Source organism: Quercus suber, unplaced genomic scaffold (genome assembly GCF_002906115.3).
Source record: "Quercus suber isolate HL8 unplaced genomic scaffold, Cork oak 2.0 scaffold_117, whole genome shotgun sequence".
In the NCBI taxonomy this organism is placed as follows: Eukaryota; Viridiplantae; Streptophyta; class Magnoliopsida; order Fagales; family Fagaceae; genus Quercus; species Quercus suber.
In genome coordinates, this window is record NW_027069582.1 from 975,357 (window position 1) to 990,397 (window position 15,041).

The following is a 15,041-nucleotide window of genomic DNA, read 5'->3' on the forward strand; positions in this document are numbered from 1 at the left end:
AGTTAACTAAATTTTCCTTTTTTTAAGAAAAAAAAAAGAAAAAAAAAAATACCACTATAATCACTTCTACTATGAAACATATTATTTCTTCTTAAAAGAGAAAATGATTATAATAACTATTCATCTATTACTATTTTTTTCATTTTCAAAGAGTCGGTCAAACTTTAATTTTGGTTTCCTATTTGTTTGTAATTTGTAATTTTTTAAACTTTTATAAAACATTTACTTGTATGTTGTAACAGTTGATTCCATTGTGTACATGAAAAGACGGTGATCATTTCGTCTTCTCCAATCATTTCCTTAGTTATTTAATATTATACCAAAACGTTTTCTTTGCTATATGGAGTATAAAACAAACAACACCAATTTGGTGTGGGGCCATTACAAGTGATGCCTTCAAGTGCGAGAGAGCAACGATGTTTGGTGGCTTCAAAGGTGACAATGCCAACCTAGAGAAGGATGCCCCAAGTGTTGAAGAGAGCCTTGCCATAGGTAGGATGCCGATGTCAAGGGAGATGGGATTTCTTTTTATATTATCATATTTGTTCATTATGTTGATTTCAAGCTTAATGAGAGCTATACACTAAGTAGGATCTTCATTTCCACTAGAAGTCATTTCCGCCAAAAGGTAATATCTCTAATTTGTATAATACCTCTATTATATTTTGTTAGTAGTATTCGAATTAGGACCATGTTTGACATGGGTAGTAATTTATGTCTTTTTTTTCCCTTTTATTCTGTATTTTATTTGTTACCATAAGTTGAACAGTTGAAAAAAAAAAAAAAAAAAAAAGAATTTTGTATTGCAATAAGAAATTAGAAATATGAGATAAACAAAATTTTTTTTTTTTTGGCATATGTTTTTTCATATTTTAGGGCACTTTTTTCTATCACATTTCCAATTAATAAAACAAAGTAAAACTCAATTCTCTTCCTTCTTTCTTTACAATTTCACGTTGGATTTGATATGCCATATGTGATGTGCACATCATGTTAATTGGTTTGAGATAATCCAAGATGTACACTACTTGGCTAAAATTAATAATTTTCACATTCGATGGATTGATGTTCAATAAAACTTCCCACAGTGAGGTATGTCACTCCCACAAGTAGTCTTACTTTTACTTATAAAAGGAAAAACAAGATACTTTAGTCTTACATTTTTTTTAATAGTATTTTACATATATCTTTCCAAATGACAATGTGTACACTTATCTCTAATGACATGGTAGGTGATGAACTATGATTAACATACCAATAACGTGATGGTAGTGGGGCTCTAATGTGATTGAAGCTAGATGTATGTAGGTTCTAAGAATGACATAGTTAAGATTTGGGATTTGAAGTAAACATATTTTTTTGCCCAATGTATATAAGGTGGATTTGTTATTATTTAATTATTTAATTATTTTGACAAAATTAAATATATAAAATATTAGTTTTACAAATTTATTTTAGGTGTTTTTAACTTTACATATTCATCTACTTTAATTATGATGTTATAAATGAATAATAAATTAATAAAAAATCAAAATGAAAAATATAGTCTATACATATTCACCTTGAGCGTTTTTAATTTTACATATAATTTTTCATTTACATGTTCATTTACTTTAATTTAGATATTTATAACTAAAAAATAAAATCAATGAAGAATAAAAAAAAAAAAAAATAAAATCAATAAAATTATATTCACAAGTCTTGCTTAATATTTGATGGTAGAAAAGATAAAACTTGACAACTATCCCCATAGGAGGGATCCAAATCAAGCGTGTTATAGATCTCCTACTAGAGGTTTGTACTTAATGGTGTTTTTTTTTTTACCTAATTTGGAGAAAAATCATATTATAATATGCCCTACTTAGTGTTTTTGTTAGGTTTTAGTTTATTTTGAAAAACACAGGATAGTCTAGACAATAAGATAAGGAATAGTTTGTGCAATTGAAGAAGATGGTTTTTGTGTAGGTTCCTTTCACTGTTTGTAAATATTTTTTTTAAAAAATTAACATCAAATTGTTATATCTTTGTTATATAATGTTCCTAGATACTTGAATAATTGTTTTAAGCATTTACAAATATCTGATATTACTTTTCATCTTCCTTTTTTCATTAGTGTATTTTTTAAGATTTTTAAGAAAAAAAATTCAATTTTGTGTTTAAAATTATTTATTTATCTATTTATTATTCACATATTGGATTAGATTAGACAATATTTCTTCTTCTTTTTGTAAAAACTTTTCCTTACTTTTTTCCCTTTTGGAATTGTACTCTTGGTTTATTGATTTATTTACTTATTTTTATATTATTAAGCAAAAAGAGTTAAAATCATCATTTATAAAGCTACAACCAACACTTTTGCTTAGACTTAGCCATCTATTTCTATTGCGTAACTTCAAAACCTTATTAAAATTTTTGAATTTGATTGTGCATTGAATATTTTTCTTGATCACATTACATTTGATATGTTTTACATATTGGGAAGGAGTTTTATTTTTCTCTTTCTTTTTTATTTTAAATTGTAGTTTTGTTGAACTTTATTAATTTACATATTTTTTGGTGTTTTTGGTGTGTAGAGTAGAAAAAATTGGGTTTGAGAAAGTTTGTTTAAAACTGAATGAATAATTTCTAAATTTTATATACTTTTTAATGATACACAATATGTTATAAATAAGTTTTATTAGAAAATGAATATATTCGCTAACTTACCTTTTGAATTCTTGGGAAAAATATTATTGTTTTCATTTGATGCGACAAAAATTATATATATTACATTTGTGATTTTTTCTGTAATAAATGAAAATATGATTATAAAATACATTATTCTTTATTAAATTAATCCAAATTTTAAAATATAAACTTAATGAGACCACCTTAAAAGAATTATCACGAGTAACGCGTGGGGCCACAACTAGTGTAATGTAATATTGGAGTCCACCCATTAAATAATTATGAAGTATACAACATGATAAAATGATTTCATTTTGTGTGTCAACACAATAAGTAGGCTTTGTAGTACTTGTTATGATAGGAAATCTCTTTTTTAGTACACCAAATGCTCTTTCAATGGCATTGCGTAGTGATGCATGTCGCAAATTAAACAATTCTTTAGCATTTTCAAGGGGACGAATAGAGTATTCTTTTAAATGGTAACGCACTCCCCTATAAGGTGCAATCAGACGAGTTCTATTCATGTATCCCGCATCAACAAGATAATATTTACCTAATAAACAATAACAATCATTAATTTTACACTAAAAAATTTTTAATTATAAAGAATACACCCTAATATGTATTTGAATTAAATTTACCTTGTGGGATTTTCAAGTTATCGTTTCTAGTTAAAGCACTCTTTATTATTCTTGAATCTGAAGCAGTTCCTTCCCAACCCGGTAAACGTATGTGAATTTTAAATCAAATGAGCATGTTGCCAACACATTTTGTGTTGTGTAACCCTTCCTACCCTGATATCTTGGTGCATCCTCATTAGACACTTTGACATGAACATGTGTTCCATCAAGTGCCCCAATACAATCCTGAGATTAACATTATCTCTCAAAAACATTTACCTTAAAATATATTTGTACTAAACTACTATCAAATGTAAATTATATGCACGATATATTTACCTTAAAATATGGGTTGAACCTACTACTCTGTAGTATTTCAAGTGACACTTGGGTTCCATCAGGTTGTCGAAGGAATTGATCCTCTAACATAATTATTGATCTTAACACGTTATGAAAATGGCGACTAATAGTCTCACCGGAATGACAAAAAAAGAAGGAAATTGTACGAGTTGTCACATTATGTAATAGCATGTGAAGAAACTTGCCGACTTGCTCTTCAACCGTGGCACGCTGTGTGTCTTGAAGATCACCATCTCTCTGCAAAATGTCACACAAACCTTGAAAAGCTTGTGGACCCATGCATATTACATCGTAGCATTTTTCACTATTCCTAAGTCGAGACATTATTTCATCACGAACTTTTTGTCTTTCTATGGTTAATTGTGTAGGAATGTGGGGAACACGTCTTTTTAGTCGTTGCCTTCGATGGATAATGTAACACAAATAACGGCATACAGCATGAACCAAGGCTAGTTTCTGCATAAAGTACGAAAAAATTATGGTCTTAAGTACCTCATCATTCAAATCCATCTAAGTGAAAAAATATTTATGTTATTAGTCTAACTTAGAAAATTATGGGCACTTGTTCTAAAAAAAATAGTTACGTTATTAGTCTAACTAATTATGAATGTGTTACAACTAATCTAAAAATAAAACTATTAAACTATAAACATTAATTTTGTTTGGGATTCAAAGTGTTAAATTATAACATTATCTCTCAAAGTACATGTACATTAATGTCTTTGAGAGATAAACTGTAAAATTATCCCTCAAAGTACATTATCTGTTATAGTACACGTACGCTGGCAATTAGAAAAGTTAAACTATAACATTTATTAAGGTATTTGGACTTAATTTTAAATTCAAAAACTAATAGTCTAATGATTTAATTTGTTGCACAGTAGATCAATATGTTTGATGCAAGTAGGTAGTTGGGTACACTAGCATTCATTAACACAAAAGACAATGATAGGAATTTTTTGATAATCTACAATGATAGGAATTATTGCACATGTAATGGACTTAATTTAGTTTAGCATTATCGTCTACCCAACTCTATCGTCTACCTATTTGATTAAAACTAATGAACTTAATTTAACCACCAACAAGTAATATTGATAAGGATCCTGCATGTTCTAGCATGTTATCTATTGTCTACCCAAAGCTTTTATTAATTTAAGCCTGTTCCAGCATGTTCAAGCATACCAAAATAAAATTAAAGCACGTGTACATTACACAATGATGAACCCTATTCCAGCATACCGAAAACAGGGGAATGAAAGGAAAAAAAAAAAAAAAAAAAAACAAAAACACTACATGTATCATTTAAATTTTTTTTTTTTTTTTTTTTTACTGTTACCTAATATATCATAATAACTTCTTTTTACTATTATATAAAATATGGGTGGTTCTTGACAAAGACCAAAATTTATTCACTATAAAATAGAATATACCTTTTAAAAGTAGACCAAACCTTATGAAAAACTCAAGCCAGTTCTTACTTTACATATTATGACCCAAGTTTTACCCTTCCCACGTGTAAATCAAAACAAAAACTCTTATCCTCTTACAAACTCTCTTCTTCCTCCCCCACGTATAGATGATACTTCTAGAAAATCTCATTCTCATGAAATCATGTCTTTATTTTTCCCCAATTTCAATTCAATATGTTTTTGTCTATTAATAATGTTCAATGCAATTTATGCAGACTAATTCTCTGTCATTGACCAGTGCAACAAAAATATATATAAATCTTAAGATCCTTGAGGTTGCTGAAATAATTGACAAGTGCATATTTCTAAAATTTATAATAACAAAAAAGTCTAATAAATATCATATATTATCTCACAAAATGCCATTAACTTAATATTTTCTTTAAAAAAACTCAATGATAGGAATGGTAAAAAACATGATCCTATATAAGAAATACCAAAAATACATGCATTGAATGAGATCCTACGAAACAAGTTTGTTAATCATTTCAATTTATACTCATCATTTACGTAAAAAAATAATCATACATCATATTATTTACATTAAAAAAATAATACGTATTAATTTCAAAGTTCATTACAAGATGTGAACTGCTAGGGTATTGCAATAATAAGTAATATTGATACAACAATAGGTTGGTATTACATTTTGTGCGTACTTTATGAAAGTAATGTCAAATCACAAGTAAAATCATTTTGGTGTGCAAAATGTGAAACAAAAATAAATCTTTATATCCCAAAGTTAGAAGCAATCACATTAACTACATACTCTCCAAATATTTATAATATATTTATCTCACTTTAACTACTATATATATACAATTGCAAACTACTCTAGATACATGATTCAAATTGAAGTTTTTGATGCAATTAACAAAACAAATTTTGTGATATTTGATTGAGATGCCGAGAAAATCCTAATTGAATCTACAAGAGATTTTGCTAAAAAATAAACTGAGGTACAACTTATTAAATTATTGTAAAAATATTGATATTGGAGAACGAATTCCACGTGATTTGAAAAAAAAAATTAGGAAAAAAAAATGGATTTCTCTACTTCATTTGAATGAATTCAATTTAAATGATGGTTTTGAAAATTACATAGTTGCTAAGATTTTTGATGCACCTTCAAATGATAAAAAGGTACAGAAAAAAAAATACACAATTCAATATGCAATATTAATTCTTTTTGTTGCATTGTTCCAAAATTCACAAAAATAAAAAATGAAAATATTTACAAAAAACTGTAACATCATTGAAGTTTATTATAAATGCAAATACTATGAAAAATCTTAGCAACAAAGTCCAAACTTTGTAAAATCCAATCAAGAATCTCTCGATGCCAATTCATTAGTGATTAACACAAATGATGCAACAAAAGAAAAAAAAAATGATGAAAGCTCAAAAATTGAACAAACATGGACGGACTAAACTTCAAACGTTGAAGATGGAGAAACTGATGATGATAACAAATATCACCATACCGCAATAACAAAGATTGAAGAAACAAAAAAAAAAAATGATTTCATAATGAAGCTTTTTATTATATCATATAGTAAAAATCAATAATATAGAATGAATTAATATGTTTTTATCAACTTTTATTATACAATATTACTCCAAGTTGTTTTAACTATTTCTCATTACTTGAACAAAATAATTATAATAGATATATGTGAGCAATTTATAATTATTACTTTTTATGATGAAGTCATTACTACCAAAGTTTTATAATAAATATGCTATAATATATGTATAATATTTTTCAAAAACAAATTTAGATAAAATAATATAAAAGTATCAGTGCATCGCACGAGAAACTTACTAGTTATATCTAAAAGATAAAGCATAGCAATTATTATTGCTATACTCTTATTGAGCCACATTATCAGCCACGTTACTATTTTTTTTTGGTTTACCAAATCTATTAATTCTCTATCGCAAAATTAATTCTTTGTGGCCAACATTACTCATTTCAACATTGAATTTTAGTTTTAATGTGAATAGCATGGGATACAAGGTGGTCTTTTTCACTACCACCATAAGTTAACTAAATTTTCCTTTTTTTCACTATAAGTAAAAAAATAGTTACATTATCAGTCTAACATAGAAAATTATGGGCACTTGTTCTAAAAAAATAGTTACGTCATTAGTCTAACTAATTATGAATGTGTTACAACTAATCTAAAATTAAAATTGTTAAACTATAAACATTAATTTTGTTTGGGATTCAAAGTGTTAAATTATAACATTATCTCTCAAAGTACATGTACATTAATGTCTTTGAGAGATAAACTGTAAAATTATCCCTCAAAGTACATTATCTGTTATTGTACACGTACACTGGCAATTAGAAAAGTTAAACTATAACATTTATTAAGGTATTTGGACTTAATTTTAAATTCAAAAACTAATAGTCTAATGATTTAATTTGTTGCACAGTAGATCAATATGTTTGATGCAAGTAGGTAGTTGGGTACACTAGCATTCATTAACACAAAAGACAATGATAGGAATTTTTTGATAATCTACAATGATAGGAATTATAGCACATGTAATGGACTTAATTTAGTTTAGCATTATCGTCTACCCAACTCTATCGTCTACCTATTTGATTAAAACTAATGAACTTAATTTAACCACCAACAAGTAATATTGATAAGGATCCTGCATGTTCTAGCATGTTATCTATTGTCTACCCAAAGCTTTTATTAATTTAAGCCTGTTCCAGCATGTTCGAGCATACCAAAATTAAATTAAAGCACATGTACATTACACACTGATGAACCCTATTCCAGCATACCGAAAACAGGGGAATGAAAGGAAAAAAAACAAAAAACACTACATGTATCATTTAAAGGAAACAAACTGCACTATGCTGACCCAAAGGTACTTGTGCACCAGTGATAGGAATTAAGAACACATGCACTAGCAGAATACATATAGTTGAGTACGACTAGTTGAGAAAAAATCAATGAAAGCAAAACAATTGAAACAATTGAATTTTTTTTTAATAGTAAATAAATCAATGAAATCAAAACAATTGAAAAACTCACAGTTAGGTATGGCTGGTTGAGATTAGCAGCAATGTGAGAAAGAAGGAGTAGCAAAGAGAGAGCAAAAATATTAGCACAGCTGTTTGAGAATAAAGAGGGCTAAGATTCAAGGGATAATTTAGAAATTTCAATAAAATTTTCACTAAACCTAAATCCATTCCCTCCTATTCCTCTCAATTTGGGGGGAACAAAAATTTGAGATTTTGGGGGAAAGGAGGGAATGAGTATTCCCTCCAACCTAAACTCGTAAACAAAATACATTCCCTCCGTTTTCGTTAAAACTCCCCAACAAGAGGGAGGGAAGAATATTCTAAAAATATTCTTTTCACTCCATTTCATTCTCTCCTCCCAAACATATAGTAAATGTGAGAGGAAAGAGCACAAGTTTACCATATTCTAAAAGCAAACTATACACTCTTGTGGAGTCAGAGAGCAAAAATGGATTGGCTCCGATATGGTGATCAGAACTCAAAATACTTCCATTGTCGTGCTACTGAAAGAAACAAAAGAAATTTTATCTCAGGCCTCGAAGATGACCTTGGCCTATGGGTAGAAGATGAGGACAGGATCAGTGACTTGCTTAATGGCTTCTTTTCCTCATTATTCTCCTCTTCAAATCCCAAGGAGTTTGATGAAGTCCTTGACTGTGTGGAGTCTCGGGTTACCCCATAAATGAATGAGATATTGCTTAGCCCTTTTGTAGCTTCTGAAGTGCATGAGGCTCTTGTACAAATGAAAGCAAACACAACCCCTGGCCTAGACGGATTTCCTCCCCTGTTCTACAAACAATATTGGTCAAAAATCGGAGCGGATGTCTCTGATGCCGTCCTTGGTGTCCTTAATTCAAGTATACTCCCTCAAAAGCGCAACCACACTTTCCTTACTCTGATTCCAAAGATTAAAAGTCTGAGGAGGGTAATAGATTGCAAGCCTATTAGTTTGACTAATGTGTTATATAAACTTATTGCAAAGGTGCTTGCTTATCATTTGAAAAAGTTCCTTCCTTAGTTGATTTTAGAAACCTAGAGTGCTTTCTTGCCAGGTCACCTAATAACAGATAACATTTTGATCGCTCATGAGATTCTTCATTTCCTGAAGTCTAAACAAACGAAGAAGATAGGGCTGATGGCTTTAAAGCTTGATATGAGCAAAGCATACGACCGTGTCGAATGGGCTTTCCTCGAAAAAATCAAGGCAAAATTGGGCTTCAGCACTAGATGGATATCACTAATCTCCATGTGCATTAGATCAGTCACCTACTCTATTCTTCTAAATGGGCAACCCCTCGTACTCATTTCTCCTCAACGTGGCCTCTGCCAAGGTGATCCACTGTCACCATATCTTTTCTTGCTCGTTGCAGAAGGTTTGCACAGGCTCCTTAGGAAAGCTGAAGAGGAGGGTAGCTTGAGTGGTGTGTCTCTTTGCCCGGCTGGCCTCGTATCTCTCATTTACTCTTTGCCGATGATAGCCTAATTTTCTGTAGAGCCTCCGCTTCAGAATGCCAGAAAATCGAATCAATCCTTCAAATTTATGAAACTGCTTCGACCCAAAATATTAACAGGTGTTGGGAAATTTAGACCCTAGTTGATAGAATTAACAAGTTTTAAATCCAAGTTATTATTTAGATTTATTATAAATAAAACTTGTTAAAACAAACAAACATCAATATCATGTCAAAATTATGCAATAGAAAAATAAATAAGACAAGATATAATGACCCAGGAAAACTAATGAAACAAACTAGTTTCACAGTAAAAAACGTAGGAAGAAACCTTCCCTAAAAGTAACCCACTATAGTAAAGAGAAGTTTCAGATCTAGTACAAAACCTTTGTCCCTAGACTCTACAATCCCCGTAGATGAACTTACAGTAGAAACCTTCTACCGCTTCAGAACTTCTGAACTCTTCAATATATGAACGCCACCCTTTTTGATGCACGGATCCCAGTACATGACTAACCAAAGATACAAGCTTGAAGAAGATTGTTGGCTGCAAAGTTCTTCACTTTATCAACAATAAAGATCAAGAAGCACTTTGTTACAAAATCCTAAGGCACAAAGACGCAGTAGCTTCTTTAAGAGAGAATAAGGCATCGGTCACCTTTTGCATATGTTCTCCTTGTATTCTCTTATGTGACGGCCTCTAAAATAAGCCTTATATATGTCTAGGGTTGTGAGAAAAGAAACCCTACACATACATGTCAGCATAGGATGAAAATCAGATCTGGAAATCTGAATTTCGTAAAGCTCAATCGATCGAGAGGTTTCGAGAAGCTATCGAGGGGATAGGAGCTTTCTCGTTCAATCCACCAACTGTTAAGAAGCTGTCGAGACTGCGATAAGAAACAGCTGAAAAGCTCGATAGATAGCCTAGCTGTCGAGAGGTGCCGAGTAGCTATCGAGCTTTAAAAAATTAGCACTTCTTCACTTGTTTCTTGGACAGATTTGTATGGCTTCAATACCAGGCTCCCATGGCAGCTGTATTGTCCCACCGGCCTCTATCCTCAGTTCAGATTCTAAGGTTAGTGAATTGATCGATGTAGACACCCACACATGGAACACGGACCTGATTCAACGTGAATTCCTAGCTCATAAAGCTAGGTTCATTACTGGTATTCCCTTGAGCATTCATAATTCCCCGAACATGCAGGTTTGGTTTCCCTCCAACCATGGTGTTTATACCACTCGTAGTGCATATAGATTGTTATCTTCGTTAAAGCATTTGTCTCTCCCTAACTGTTCGGATCTTGGCAAACGTAGGCATATATGGAGTGGAATTTGGTCTTTACAGGTCCCCCGCAAGATAAAACACCCATTGTGGAAGGCAGCGAACGAAGCAATTCCGACGCTATACAACCTTTGAAAGATGCGCATGGTCCAAGTAGTGGCATGTCCAGGCTGTCTTTCTGACTGTGATGACACTATTCACGCACTGTGGATCAGCCCTGCTCTTTGTACCATTTGGGAAGCTAATGAGAAAATAAAAAAAAACTCCTTAAGTATAAATTTTTATCTTTTGCGGACCTGCTGGATTTTTTGTTCAGTTTTAAAGGGAGCACGGATTTGAACCTCATGGCTGTGCTGTTTTGGATGATTTGGGAAAAAAGAAACTCTGACCATGTGGGGGGCTGTTGGTCTTGCTTTAAAGACATTCAACCCAGGGCCTTGGGCCTTCTCCGTGACTTTGCAGCAACCCAAGCTCCCATACGGCACCATCATCCCTTTATATCAACCCAAAGGGTTAGGTGGATCCCTCCTATCTCCCCTCAATACAAAGTGAATTATGATGGGGCAATATTCAAAGAAATTTGGGCTGCTGGTTTGGGCGTGGTCATTCGTGACTCGGATGGCGGCATGGTTGGTGCTCTGGCCGAAAGAATCCCTTTCCCCCCCTCAGTTGCTACGGTGGAAGCTTTGGTATGTAGGAGAGCAGTCTTATTTGCCATGTAACTAAGTGTCTTCGAGGCTACCCTTGAGGGCGATGCTAAGGTTGTAACTAAAGCACTGCAGGATGGAGGGTCTAACCACCCTGAGTTTGGTCTGGTCATTAATGACTCCCTTAGGCTAGCTAGTGGCTTTCATTTTTGTAAGTTCGCACATGTAAAATGACTAGGAAATTTAGTCGCCCATTTCCTTGCCAGAAAGTCTAAATTTGGTAACGAGTTTCAGGTTTGGATGGAATCCGTACCTGATGACATAGCTCCTATTGTAGTTCGTGATGTTTTGTGAAGTCCTTTTTCTTTTAATCTAGCAGACCTTTGAGTGACCAAAGATTTTTTTTTTTTTTAGGAGATTATATTGATGAACCGTGAATATATAACTCTTTTGACAAAAAGAGTAAGGGGGTGTTTGGTAGAGTAGTTTGAGAAATGTTGTTTATAGTTTCTTAAAATACGTGTGGGTGAAAATATGTGTGAAAATATGTGTAATGTTATTTAAATTGTAAAAATGTGAGTTTGAGATGGGGTACCAAATAGGCCCTAAAAACTTCAAAATCACTAGTCTTTTTCTTTTTAGTAACTAGACCACTATACTAGCTAAGCTAACACTAATATTAAGACTTCAATAGGTGGTCCAGGACTTTAAGCATGGCTAGAGCACTTTGTGAGCTTCAGTTGGAACTGTAGCCTCAATCATCCAGTCTGTTATTTGTGGTTGATTCTGCAGTTGCTGCTGCAAGAACCAACTTTAATACCCCAAAACCCGATAAGGACCACTTCATTCCCAACACACCCATACCACAGGAGTCCAAGGTTTCAACTAATTTTACAAATTCTGGGTCTATCAAAGCAGACTGTGTTCCAGCTGATATTGTACGCAATGATGATGATTATTCATATCTAAACTACAAAACATGTCAGGCTGCGGATGAACCACACAACATTGCTTCTGACAATGATACCATTGGAAATTTTCCTAGCCCAACAGAATTAGCAAACCTTGATGAAGGCTTTCTAGCTTCAAGATGCAATCTTGGGTATAGAGGAAATCGCATTTGGAAACTTGCTCGGGATATTGTTGAAGGCAGGATTCAACTAACAAAAATTGAAGAGGCCAATAAAGGAGCAAGCTTTTCCAAATCCAGCAACTACTATAAGTTGGCTAAACAGTTGAAAGAAATTGATGCATTTGGTACTTTTACAAGTGCCAATGTGCTTATGTGCATGGGATATTACCATGTCATTCCAACAGATTTTGAAACTATTTGGCATCTAAGAAAGGTACCCTTTTGGTTCTTCCTCAGGCTCAAGGTTTTCAAACTCGGACCGTTCATTGAACTGAAAAAAAGGAGGTTCAAGGTTTTTGAGGGCAAACTGGGGTCGAACCGTGATGACATCATAATTAATTTAATAATTATTTTAAATATATATAAAAACATTAAATTAATAATAAAAAATAAAAATTAACTAAAATAGTCTAATTCATTTAGAGAATTAACATTACTTCAAATATTAATCTAATACAAGAATTTATTGTATAAATATTTTAAAAATATTGAGTAAAAATATCATTACGTTAATTTCTAATCTAGAATATCTACGTCCACAATATTTTTACAACAAATTATAGGTTGGTTCAAATTTGAACATATCATTGAGATTATTTTTTTGCTCCAATAATGACAACCAATAACAACTTACCACTTAAAATTTATTGTGAAAATATCGTAGGCATAATCTTTCTCTTTCTAACCCAATACAAATTTAAAATCTTTTTCTTTTTATTCCCTCCTCCCCCCCCCCCCCCCCCCCCCCCTCAGTTGCTATGGTGGAAGCTTTGGTATGTAAGAGAGCAGTCTAATTTGCCATGGAACTAAGTGTCTTCGAGGCTACCCTTGAAGGCGATGCTGAGGTTGTAACTAAAGCACTGCAGGATGGAGGGTTTAACCACCCTGAGTTTGGTCTGGTTATTAATGACTCCCTTAGACTGGCTAGTGGCTTTCATTTTTGTAAGTACGCACATGTAAAACGACTAGGAAATTTAGTTGCCCATTTCCTTGCCAGAAAGTCTAAATCTGGTAATGAGCTTCAGGTTTGGATAGAATCCGTACCTGATGACATAGCTCCTATTGTAGTTTGTGATGTTTTGTAATGTCCTTTTTCTTTTAATCTAGCAAACCTTTGAGCCTGGTTTCTCAAAAAAAAAAAAAAAAATCCTCTAATATAATTTGGACCATGAATATATAACTCTTTTGTCAAAACAAGTAAGGGAGTGTTTGGTAGAGTAGTTTGAGAAAGGTTGTTTATAGTTTTTTGAAATACGTGTATGTGAAAAAGTGTGTGAAAATGTGTGTAATGTTATTTACAATGTAAAAATGTGAGTTTGAGACAGGGTACGAAACAGGCCCTAAAAACTTCAAAATCACTAGTCTTTTTCTTTTTAGTAACTAGATCACTATACTAGCTAAGCTAACACTAATATTAAGACTTCAATAGGTGGTCCAGGACTTTAAGCATGGCTAGAGCACTTTGTGAGCTTCAGTTGGAACTGCAACCTCAATCATCCAGTCTGTTATTTGTGGCTAATTCTGCAGCTGCTGCTACAAGAACTAACTTTAATACTCCATGTTAGGATATATGTGTTTTCACTTGTTAAGAACATATGTCACTTATTTATGTAAATTGGCTAATCCTTTTGACAAAACGCATTCTACTTGTAATTGGGTAGTTCTATGTGTTTTTAATACTTCAAGAAACAAGGTTTCAAGATCAAGTGTTGAAGTCATCAAGTCTGTCCAAGAAAAACAAGCTGAAGTGCAAATTCATTAATTCTCAACACCTGCTCGATAGCTCCTCGACACCTACTATCTGTCGAGAATTACGAAAATCAGATTTCTGATCTGATTTCTTGGATTTCGTGAATATGTCTTTGGGCCTTCTTTTCTCCTAACCCTAGACATATAAAAGGACTATTTTAAGAGCCGTCAAAGAAGACACAAGTTGCACAAGCATTGAGAAAACTTTGTTCAAGCAATTTGTGATCAAAGAACGAAGTTCTTGACCTAGTTCATCTTCTCTAAAGAAGTTGCTGTGTATTTGCACCTTTGGGTTTTGTGACCAAGCATCTTTTTGATCTTCATCATGTAGGATGAACTGAAGAACTTTGCAGCCAACCTCTCCTTCTTAGTTGGTGTTTGAAGTCGCGTACTGGGATCCGCGCATTAGTTAGTCACGTACTTGGGAGCCGTGCATCAAAAGGGGGAACTGTCACTACAGATCCAGTCCAATTGGGTATTGGGGTAAGGATTCAACTGTAGGTTGGTAAGGTACTTGGGATTCCTTTACTTGTAACCGCTTGATTTGATAATAGTGGAGTTTCAAGAGTGGTGACCTGAAAATCACCCGGTGGAGTTTTTGCCGCAAGGGTT